The following is a 12,500-nucleotide window of genomic DNA, read 5'->3' as shown; positions in this document are numbered from 1 at the left end:
TATGCAATTGAATATTTTTTCTATCTTTTGTAAAATAGCTCTTAGGTATCTACCCTGCTCCACCTTGATAGAGAGAAGAAGAAGAAAAAAAAGCTCTTTGTGATTTCTGCTCGCCGAGAGCCACCTGACTCCAAGCCAGGGTGCATTCCTCTGTGCGTCTGTATCAGTAGCTAAACAAGTCAGCTCTGTGTGTGTGTGTGTGTGTGTGTGTGTGTGTGTGTGTGTGTTTAGGGGGGCAGAGGAGGAAAAGTTCCTCTTTGACTGCCTCATGACTTTTTCACACCAACGCTAGCATAGGGAGGTGGAGAGAAAATACTTTTATTAATTTGTTCGCCTTATCACAGGGTACAATGTTGATTTTCCATTTACATTCCATGCCTCCAGGTAATACACCAGTGCAATCTTAAAGGAGACATTTTTTCCATGTGATTAATTTCCCCCCCTCTGTGCAATATTATTTCTTTAAATCTAAATGATTTCCCAGTTTTGCTTGTAGCTGTACATCTCTTATGGTAGGCCATTTGCATATTGCCACTTTTTGCTTCAATCAAGGGCATTGATGGAATTACTGCTACCTGAATTATATTACTGCGAGAAACAAATTGACAGCCATTTGAATGTAACTTACACAAAACCATCCTTCAACAATACAATCATACCATGTTTACCAAAATAGTACTAAAATCACAAGGTGTGCACAATTTTTTTTTTTGTTTTTCACATTTTAAGCAAATAACTGGGACACAAAATGGTTGTCTGTTTTTTTAAAACAGAAGTATTTGAAAACATCTGATGTGGGCTATACTGTGCTCAGCAATACCATTGCCATCTCTCGTTGTCTGGGCTTCTAGGGAATGAGAATGTCAACAGCTTTGTTCCCCCTTCCTGTGCGCTTCATGTCTCTCTGTCACACACACACACTGAGTGGAGAGAGTGCTGGCGTCGTGGCCCAGGATGGCCTGCGTTCTCCGCTCTCCTCTCCTCTCCGCACTCTCAGTACCTGCTTTACTGTATTGCGATAGCGAGGGCAAATAAAGAAATAATTCCGCCTCTAAAAAAAAAAAAAAAGAGATCAGGCATTCGCATGCTCCTGTTCGCACAGCACCTCATAAAAGGCCCCCCTGATCTGGGCAAACAGCAGCACTCTTTTCACTGAGCTCGTACATTAGGCCTTTGTAGTGCAGGCCGCAGCCACTGAAGCGCCGTACATGAAAAGAATTAGCACACGCGGACCTCTAATAGATTCTGCGAGAAGGGGAGCGAGTGACACTTTAAATGAGGATACAGGGTTTTTTTTGTTGTATATTTGTGATCTTATCGGACACTTTTCTGCCCGAGGGAAGTGAGGCATGAAGTACCTCGATATTCAGAGACAGATCTACAGGAAAGATAGTGATGCAGAAGCAAATAAGTGTCAAAAAGAGCGACGAAGACATTTGTATTTACAGAAGCCAGGCATACTCTCACACCATTCTCATTTCTTGAAGGCAATACGACAAATACACGTTTCAGACTTGGGGGAAATAACCAGGTTTATCAGGCCACAACTGTATGACAATCAGGCAGTAGCTGAGATGAGAACTATTTTCATAAAGCTTCCCCACAATAGCCACATTACAAACTTACGCTGCATTGCATTCAAATAAACAGAACTCATAAAAGATATGATTGAACTTCAACCAAAAGACCAACTAATAGACAAACTAGATAAGAGCAGATTATTTATTCAAAATTCAGGGAAGCGTCCCCCCCCCCCCCCCCCCCCCCAAAGGGCTACTTTGCCAGACCTGCGTTGACTACCAAACTTCGAACCTGCGCCACATGTTTAGCTTATTATACAGTATTCATTGCATGGAGAGAGACCTGAAATAATTTCACAGACAGCAAACGATAAGAATAATGACTTTCTAAACGACTAGCACCACACTCTTGGCTCATTTTCTGATAGTGGCCTTCCCCCGCTATATTTAGTTGTGTACTGTTTAAAACCCTGTCACATTCAGTATCCTGGAACACCAGTACGTTTCCACGGTGATCAGAGGTTTGGGGAGCGGAGGGGGGGGCAAGTAGAATGGACACAAGGCCCTGCCCCACAGCTGTCTCTAAAGGTCACTCATTCACTCATGCCAAGTTGCGCTGCTTTCACTTAACATGTAAGACCTTGTTAAGAGTTTGCTAAAGACCAAAAGAACTGGAGAACTGGCTTGCAGAGAATGCATTCAGTTTTTTATACACTTCTTCTGTGTTAAAACATGAGTGTAGAAAGAGAGAGAGAGAGAGAGAGAGAGAGAGACAGAGAGAGAGAGAGATAGAGAGAGAGAGACAGGCATGACCGGCTAAACCTCTATAGTTAAGCCTTTGTGTTTTGACCATCCCCTGGGAAAAAGGTTCAACTCAATTGAATCACTGGTTCAAAACACATCAAGGCCAACTATGTTCACACTTGTAGGCATTAAGCTATTCACTGAGCTAAATCTACATTTATTTATCAACCTGCCTGAACCGATATTGCAAATCATGTTTTCTTGTTATACTGTATATAAAAAAATCTTAAGAATGAATCTGAAACTGGATTGTGAAATGTTAAAGTGATCGACCCATAAATTAGTGTCAGTACGCTGTGTGGCCGGTGGGTGAATTGTCCAGGGCCTCATGAAACATCAGCAGGGTCCACATTATCAGCAGACTCCACAGTGGGACATCAGGATCACAAACTGGGCCTTCTCTCTGGCCCCTAATTAGGGTGGACGTAATTGAATCGGACAGAACAAAGCAGCAGATCTCTAGAAATGTGGAAATTGTTTTTTTCCCCCTGCACCCACCTACACCAGTTATTTTTTTAGTGTTGTGTTTTTCTTTTTTTGTTTTTATTGACTTTCCCCAAGCTCAGCATGGACAAAGGGACCAGGCTTGGCCCGAGGATGAAACGGACCAGAGCACCAGGGAGAGCCTGAACGGGAGAATGCATAATGCAGTCGCCATGCTCGTGGGGATGCACAGACCAACCGCTGCCAAAGCCAGGGCCAGCCACAAGCCCCTTTGTGCCTGTGCAGATACCAGTGAGGTTCTGGACTTTCCAGACGCATACAGATAAACACACACACACACACACACACGCACGCACACACACACACACACACACACACACACACACACACACACACACACACACACACACACTTTAAAACATCTACTACAATAAACAAAAAGAGAGCTCAAAGACTGTTTCCCTCAGACTAGGAAACAAAAAAACAAAAAAAATCCTTATACAATAGCAGCGCAGCACTGCAACCTGTAAAGCCATGATTGGAGGACAGAGCTCCTTCACGGGAGAAGGAACGAATGGTCAGTAAAAGAGGGTGGGTCACTCCGCCTGCACTTCTCCCTCTTTTCTCCTGCTGGAGTGGATGATGAAGGAGCAGCACCAGCAGCACCAGCAGCACCAGCAGGGGGGGGGGGGAGGGTGGAGGAGGAGGAGGAGGGGTAGACAGGGGGGCAATATGTTCTTGTGATGCACGCACGTCGGTTCTAATGACCTCGGGGATCCGGAGGGTCTCCGGCAGCTTAGGAGCCGGCCCAGTGTATATGCGTTACAGGGCTCCAGTCTGTAATTTAATCCTTCATCGGCGTAATAAAATAGATAGCATTTACGTGATTCTTAGTGGCTTAATGTGTTACAGGAACCCTCGGTGGGATTATTCATCATAGAACTCTTTCTTTCATATGAATCACATGGAGGAAAAAAGAAAAACAGAGAGAAAGGGTGAGAGAGAGGATATTCTCAGGTCATACATATGCTCTATGATGAAACCCAATGTAAAGCTAATGTTGCAATGCAAGTCCAGAGGAAATTGCCATCTGTGGTATCTTACATGTACATGGCTCAGTCTATTTGGTTTGTAATTGTGTGTCTGTACGTGTGTGTGTGTGTGTGTGTCTTGTGTGTGTGTGTGTGTGTGTGTGTGTGTGTGTGTGTGTGTGTGTGTGTGTGTGTGTGTGTGTGTGTGTGTGTGTGTGGATGTGTTTGTGTTTGTGAGGCAGGGTGGAACAGCATCAGCCTGAGATTGATGTGTTTTCAAGGCCGCTGTCTGTGACCGGGAATAAGCAGTGCAATTGTTTAACTTGATTTTCCGGTTGCTAAGCAATGTAATTCTGGTGATTAGAAATGGCTGCGTTCCTAAAGTTGGGCACTTACAATCAACAGTCAACAAACTGTTACGGGAACTCTGCACCGAGACCCACACATTAACTTGCCACAAGGAAAAAAAGAATGCGAGAAAGCGAGAGTGGATGGGTGTGTGTGTGTGTGTGTGTGTGTGTGTGTGTGTGTGTATGTGTGTGTGTATGTATGTGTGTGTGTGTGTGTGTGTGTGTGTGTATGTGTGGGTATGTGTGTGTGTATGTGTGTGTGTGTGTGTATGTGTGTGTGTGTGTGTGTGTGTGTGTGTGTGTATGTGTGTGTGTGTGTGTGTGTGTGTGTGTATGTGTGTGTGTGTGTATGTGTGTGTGTGTGTGTGGGGGGGGGGGGGGGGGGGGTAAAGTAATCTGAGGATGACAGGACACACCCTTTTGGAAAGCAGCGGATCGTCTCCAGCACTGATGACACAGCAGCCCCATCGCCATGCCTACGGATGACATCGCTCACCCACATTGGGGTTTACATGACCTTGGCGCTCGCTGAGGTATAAAAGCGAACCGAGTCCAGGAGGTAGAAATATTTTTAAAAAGCATACAAAGAAGCTGTTGTTAATTTGATGCGAGGTATCTGCTGTTTACATCTATATTGTAAGTGACAATGGAATGCCAAGTGCCGAGTGATTGCTATGGACAAATCAAACAAACTCTCTTTACTAAATGTCACAAACATGGTGGCCCGATTTAGGGCATCGGGAGGGGGGGAAAAAGACCAGTTTTACAGCCTAATTAGGTCATTTCTGCTGAATGTGTTTCAGTAAAAATTTAAAGTTCCATGATTCAGTGATTAAATGAAATCGCCCACAGAAGCCAAATCCATCAAAAGTGACTAGCTTGGCATGGCGTGTGAACTTCAGCACGGACAGACACAGGAAAAAAAGACTGCAAAGAAGAAGAAGGAGAAAAAAAAGTTGAGTTTGGGGAGTTAAAGCTTTGTTGGCCCGCGCTTCTTTTTTCTCCCCCACCCACCCCACCCGCACCCCCACCCCGATGCTACATTCGTGAGGATATTAAAGGGAAATAGCTCGCTCCTATTTTCTTTATCCAGCGAATTGGAATTGGAATGGCATGAGAAATGCACTGGCATTTTGACTGGGGCCCATTAAAATGCTGGAGGCCCCTCTAAAGCGTGCCTTTGGGCGATGGCAGATGCCAGTGTCTCTCTCTCTCTCTGTGTGTCTGTGTGTGTGTGTGTGTGTGTGTGCGGCAAGCAGGGCGCACTTCGCTTTGCTCTCCGCACGCAGAGGTACACCCAACTGGCAGCCTCGCGCTGTCTATTAGAGGCCCAGGGTCGTCCTCCAAATGTTAGACACCAATAAAAGGGAGACAAGCCGTCTGAAGCTCAGGTGCGAACTCTTTATTAGCTTCCCCCCTCTCATTTGAGTGCATCCCAATTTCTCTCTCTTTTTCTCTCTGTCGTTTTTTCCTTTCTTTTTTTGGTGTGTGTGTGTGTGTGTGTGTGTGTGTGTGTGTGTCCTGAAACGTGTCCAAAGCAGCCCAAACAGATTACTGAATAAAAACGGACAGACTGAATGACCAAATGTCCTCACGCATACCGCCAACTCGTTCCTGTTCGACAGCCTAACTAGTGTTTCTTTTGTGGTCTTTCGCTTGGCTCGTCATTCTCTCTTTCCTTTTGCTTGTATTTAGAGCCCCACTATGTGCTCAGACAAGATGTAATAGCACTGTGAGGGTCATGGTTGCAGATTTGTGGTTAATAGGTTTTACTGGCAGGTGTGCGCATGCATTTCACTTGATCATCTTTGGTCTCTGAAAAAAGTCAAAACGGCTCTGACATTTCACTTCCATTTGGGATGAATCAGAATTTAGACAGACATCTATCTGTACACACATTAGTCAACCCAAATATGGCATCTATTTTAAAACAAAGAGTAGAAAAGTAGAAAAAAAGCTTAAATAATCTCAATTTACTTGCTTAGCATGCTAACCCATAACATGCTAACAAGTATGTCTTCTGTATCATTTTCAACCCTCTTCGAGTCACAAAGGGTTAACTCCACTGCTCCAATGAGCCTTCAGTCAAGGAAATATCATTTCAAAGACAATCGGAGAGGCTTTGGAGGAAATGGTTAGTTTATCAAGTAGTGTAGATAAAACAATATTTTTGCCCCCATCAAAGAAATTTCCATGAAATGGATATATCTGAGATGCCAATTTCATTTCAACACTAAAAGGAAGGGGAGTTTCTTTAGCAATACATTTCCTCATTAATTCTATTCTAATTTGCCTCTGGTTCCTATTTCCACTATTGATAGTTCCACTTCTTAATACCCCAGATAAAAAAGCTCACTGCTCAAACTCGACGGAGACTGCCATGACTGATAAGATCTAAATATTACCCATGCCAAAAAGAAGCGTGAAGTATGATGAACAATTCAAAAGAACAATTCTTTATGGATCAGCTAAATCTTTTCCACTTTTTAATTAAAAGTAAAGAAAATAGAAGTTAATTATCCTGTAAAGATTAGCTGGTGGGCATCTTTCTGTAAATTAGTTCTAATTAAAAGGAAATTGTCAAATGACATTCAAAGTGCTGTCCTTTAAAACAGAGAGAGCAAGAGAGCGAGAGAGAGCGCACGAGAGAGCGAGAGAGAGAGAGCACGAGAGAGAGAGAGCACGAGAGAGAGAGAGGGAGAGCACGAGAGAGAGAGAGAGAGCACGAGAGAGAGAGAGAGAGAGAGAGAGAGAGAGAGAGAGAGAGAGACTGATTTATTTTTTTGCGCTCCCTTAATTCTTGATCTGGTCATAGGAAGCTTAGAGTTAGGAGATTAGAATGCTCTCTGCGACTCTTTCCCCTCTCCAGACATGGCGGGTGGGGTGGAGGGTAGTGGTGGAGTAGAGAACCTTCCGCTCCCCAGCCACAGTGCGCCATCGCAGGCCATCACCGCTGACAGGCCAGCCTCTAGCGATCCCAGCGCCCTTCCCTCTGCCTGACCCAGGGACTCCATTGATGGCTTTGTCTGATCTGCCTCATCGGAGGGTTAACGCCTCAGCCGCACCAAACAGGAAAACTCCTGTGTCTCGTCTCATCTTCCTGCCTTCAGAACAAGGCGGCTGCTGTTACTGCTGCTGCTGCTGCATGACAACTGCTGATGTCAAATATTTCAGGCAGATTTCGTCATCCGGTGATTTTTGTTATGTGTCCTCCACTGCCAGAAGTGAGTCTATTCCGGGGAGACGAGTTACTAGCTTCTGGCTGTGCTGATGGGGGGTTGCTGATGCAAAGGGGGCAGACTTTCAGTTTGACCACTAAAATGTGTTGTTAGTTCTTTGATGCACTTTTTTTGATCACGTTATCACTTAAGTTCCTAGTGCAAGATTGCAAGATTACACTAAGTGCAACATTTAGAATATTTAACAGTGTACATGGGATTATCATACTGTAAGGCACGTGATTGTTATGAGATGTGCAATGTATTCTTTTCATTATGGCACTATGAATTTCATCATTCCAAGAATAAACCCAAGGAAATAATTAGACTATCACTGATATTGTATGAGTGCAGTTCTGACTGGCTTTTATGTCTGCTACAACCAAGGAGGAGGAGGGACACTGTGCACTCTAGTTAAGCAACCCACAGGGATGTGTATCTCTCTCTCTCTGTGTGTGTGTGTGTGTTTGTGTGTGGGTGGGTGGCTATGGGTAAGGGGGTGTGAGTATGTACAGTACATGTGTGTGTGTGCGTTCGCATGTGTGTGTGTGGGTGTGTGTATTTATGTGTGAGAGAAAGAAAGAACAAACAGAGAATTTAACACAACAGCCTGTGTCGGCCCAGTCACCTTGTCAAGCTCATTACTTAACAACTAGCTCTGCAGCCTCTAATTACCCTTCAAGTGAAAAGCATACGTCTGCAGTGACGCTTGACATCGCTCTCACCAGAGAGAGGAGAGAAAGTGAGAGAAAAAGAGAGAGAGACAGTGAGAGAGAGAGAGACAATGAGAGAGAGGGACAGTGAGAGAGAGAGAGAGAGAGAGAGATATTCACTAAGACTAAGAGGCACACTCTCCAAAGGGAGAGATGGATGTTCCTCCTGTAAAAAAAACAAGGAGTGTGGAAGTGTGACCTTTACTTGGAGCCGATAGGAGAGAGAGAGAGCTTCTGTCAAAAGACTCCTTCAGAGATGACAATCCAGGGCACCAGTCCCCAGCCTTGACAGGGCACAGACTTAAAGAGGAACCCTGCAGTGGCCTGCTGATCCTCACTCTCATTTGAGAAGATGTCCATCACCAGCAGAGCTGCTCTATGCACTGCGCAGCACTGGACATTTTTATATCAAAAAAGAAATAAAGTACAAATAAAAAATAAGGTTATTAAAATGAATACAAGCAAAAGGTATATAATAATAATAATAATAATAATAATAATAATAATAATAATAATAATAATAATAATAAATTGACTAGTTCAGAGCCATTCAAAAATGAACTGGGTCCTTCCCTGGCCTGTCTAGCCAGTTTCAAGAAAATGTGCGTTTGTTTCTAATAATCCTGCTGACAAATAGACAGACAGACAAACAACCAGACACACAAACACAAACACAAACACAAACCAAACCGAAGACATAACACCCTTGGTGGAGCTAAAAGCAATAGCAGTAGTAATGGGCCACAGAAATGACAAGTTCCTATTGAAATGACAAAGCACAAAGAGCCTCTGTGTGTGACAATTGTATCACTCCAAACCCACTGAGGATACTCCAACCTAAATATCACAGCCCCCCGTTTTACAAAATGCCTCCGTATTACAAGCAAATTACTAGTGTGGGTGCAGGAAGCTGCAGAGGAACAAAGGCAGGGAGCCATAATTATATCTTGGCGTGTGTGGCATGTCAATGGGCACCTTCCTTCTGGAGGCCAATCCCATGGGCCCCTCAAGGCATCAGAGTGATGGCCAAATTATTTTGCGCTCGGCTGCGGCAGCGTCGAGGCCCGGCCATTACCATATTTACCGGTGGGGGCAAGCTGACAACGGCGCCTGTTTACACCTGTCTGCGCGGGGAAAGGGTGCAGGCGAGATGAGGTGAGCTTATACCCCTCTCTCATTTCGCAAATGTACAGTATGCATATGAGGCTTGTTTGGCAAGGATTTAAATTAGGTCAGAAGTGGAATACATCAAATGGCAGCCCCATATGTGCTTCTTCCTCGACTTCCCCCCCCCCCCCCCCCGCCCCTGCAACGAGTCGCTGTCTCTGTCGCCAGCTCCTGCGCCAGCTATGCTCAGAAGCCTTGGCGACGGAGCAGCTTGACAACTGCAGAAGTGTGATATGTGCAAATCACATTTGCAGATGAGCTTGAAACTCCCTTTTAATATTCAGATATCAGACATTCCGAGCAGCAAGCACACTAAGACTCGATCCGAGAGAGAAAGAGCCAGAGAGGGGGGGGTGGGGGGGGGGGGGGAGTGAAAGGCAGCAAGATCCCTTGTCATTAAGGGAAAACGTAAGCTCGCTTTACATTTTACATATTTCACACAAATGCACGACCAAGTAAAAACATCGCCCTTATCGGTGATAACAATGCAAATTTGTAGAAAGCTCCGGAAGATTTGGTGGAAAATCCAAAGTCATTTCTGGAGCCCTCTTATTATCGTCTTTTTTCCGGCTTATTGGCACTTGTGATTTCTTCTTATTTTTTTCCCTTCTTCCCTTCTTCCTGAAGAAAGTCACATGCCTTTCCCGACAAGCTCGTTGAAACCGTACGGTTGCCACGAGACGAGCGAAACACGTGTCCTAAATTCCGACCAATCGCACATCAAATGTATGACTCTGGAGGCGGGAAGGCGGTGCATCTGCATCCACAAACATCCCCGTCCCTATCCCCTCTTAGCCCATTAGCCTCCGACAGGCAAACCAGGAGTCCACTCCAAACCTGTACAGCACACGCCCAATCCACCTGACCACACTAGCCTCCAACCGATCCTCCTGCCACCATCGCCTCGTGGAAGTATCTTTCATTCTCAAAAATTCTCCCTTTCACTTTTAACGTTTGTCTTTTTTTTTTAAAAAAATGTATATATATATATATATATGACTAACAATGCTGCCATAGCAGTTTTACAACCCCCACCCATCCCTCCCTCCCCACATTCCTCTCACCCCCCCCCCCCCCCCCCCTCGCTGTCTCTACGTCAGGCTCGTCTCCCGCTTGTTAGCCCCGACGTCAGATTTGTCTCCGTGCCATTTTAATTACAGCCCCTGCAATCTTTCTGGTGGCATTCTGCGCGAACACCGATCTGCAAAATAGGCGATAAGTGGAAGCCACCACCCAGCTTTGGTATCAGTCATAAACAGACACTTAATTGAATCATTTGACCTGAGAGGCTGATCCTTGGAAATAGCATGTAGCAAGGAAATGATTTTGGGAAGTGAAGACTGTCGGGTGCTTTTTGCATGATGCCTTACACAGAGCCATGTGCGGCACGGTGCAGGGTCTTTGGCTACCTGCCCAGCACGCCCCCAGTGTGGGTTGTGGGTAAATCATTACGGGACTGATAAGTGAGCCTATGGTGGCCTGGAAGGGGAGGGATGTGTGTGTGTGTGTGTGTGTGTGTGTGTGTGTGTTGGGTGTGGAAGAGGACTGGGGGAGGAGTGTGTATGTGTAATCATGTATGTTTTGCCTCTGTGTGTATGTGTGTGTGTGTATGTGTGTGTGTGTGTGTGTGTGTGTGTGTGTGTGTGTGTGTGTGTGTGTGTGTGTGTGTGTGTGTGTGTGTGTGTGTGTGTGTGCATGTTGGGTGTGGAAGAGGACTGGGGGAGGAGTGTGTATGTGTAATCATGTATGTTTTGCCTCTGTGTGTATGTGTGTGTGTGTGTGTGTGCGTGTGTGTGTGTGTGTGTGTGTGTGTGTCATTCAACAATCCAGGTGCAAGCCCTATTCTCCATATTTTCATCATACTTTCCCTTGAAGCATCAGTTCCTTCCTGTTTGGGGACATCTGTCAGGGGATGGTGGCACACATTCAACACAATAGTGGGCTTGTTCAAGGATATTTAGACACACACACACACACACACACCACACACACACGCACACACACAGATAGGCTTGCACACATACTCACACACATACATACAAACGTATGGAGTCTGTACTCTCTAGCTTACTTGAAGTCAGCAAACCAGTTTCCTGAATTATATGTAATGTATTGCTTACATTTTGGTACAACTAAAGCACCTGAAAATGAGTGCTTTAGTTGTACCAAAATGTAAGCAATACATTACATATAATACATGAAGAAATACACATGCACACCCACACCCACACACACACACACACACACACAGATAGGCTTGCACACATACTCACACACATACTTACACATTAACACATACGTACACGCAGAGATATAGAGAGACACACACACACACACACCACACGCACGCACACACACACACACACACACACACACACACACACACACACACACACACACACACACACATACCCCCACACACACCAGTCACTTCACACTAACGCTCCACAGTCGAGTGTCGATTTGTCTGCATGTGTTTTCTCCCCTCTCCTCTCCTCTCTCCTCTCCTCTCCTCCTCCTCCTCCTCCTCCCTCCCTCTCCTCTCCTCCTCCTCTCCTCTCCTCTCCTCTCCTCTCCTCTCCTCTCCACTCCCTCTCTCCCATCCCCATCCCCGTTTGCAGGGGAAGACTATTTGCAGATGCAGCGGAGTTATCAATCGAACAGACACACAATCCGGGTCCAATGTCACTTCTCCTCATTATGTTAATGGTTAATACATGCAAATGAAAACATTCTGGCAATTTGATTTCTTTGAAGATAGTTTGCATATTGTCTTAGCCATAATGATGTAGACTTCTCCCCAGCTTCCATTTATGCAAGGGTAGTTAGTTCATTTTTTTTTTTTATCAGCGCACTGAGTTCATTTCTAAGGCTACTGGAATGTGCCTCAAACCCCCCACCACCATCCAACCCCCCCCACCCCTTCCCCACACTATTTAACTAATTAGGATTCAGGTACCATAAGCAGATTTTTCACGCTATTGGTGTTTTTCTTAATTAAGAAACAAATGAATTCTCCCCAGCAAAATAGATGGAGCAACGGGATACAGAGCCAGGGGCCAGATGCGGCTGCTCTTAATTAGAAGTCACTCTATTGTCTGAGCTTTTTTAATGAAGCCCCAATCTAAATGGATATCAAAAAAGCTGCCAGAGTAGAAGAGGAAAGGGGGGCATCTGGCCATTTAAAATAATAAGAAAATACAGATAACGAATGACAAAAAAAAGGCTTGTCCTGCTTGCGGGGTCCTGCACC

The 12,500-nt window shown here is 45.1% G+C and overlaps 1 protein-coding gene across 1 annotated transcript in view; it reads right to left on the bottom strand.

Annotated features, from left to right (window-relative positions):
• zfpm2a (zinc finger protein, FOG family member 2a) overlaps nt 1-12,500 on the bottom strand; it is a 149,326-nt gene that overhangs the window by 108,630 nt on the left and 28,196 nt on the right. The window lies entirely within an intron of this gene.

Source organism: Alosa sapidissima, chromosome 10 (genome assembly GCF_018492685.1).
Source record: "Alosa sapidissima isolate fAloSap1 chromosome 10, fAloSap1.pri, whole genome shotgun sequence".
In the NCBI taxonomy this organism is placed as follows: Eukaryota; Metazoa; Chordata; class Actinopteri; order Clupeiformes; family Clupeidae; genus Alosa; species Alosa sapidissima.
Note: the sequence above shows the minus strand (reverse complement) of the source record. Positions and strands in the feature narration are given on the sequence as shown.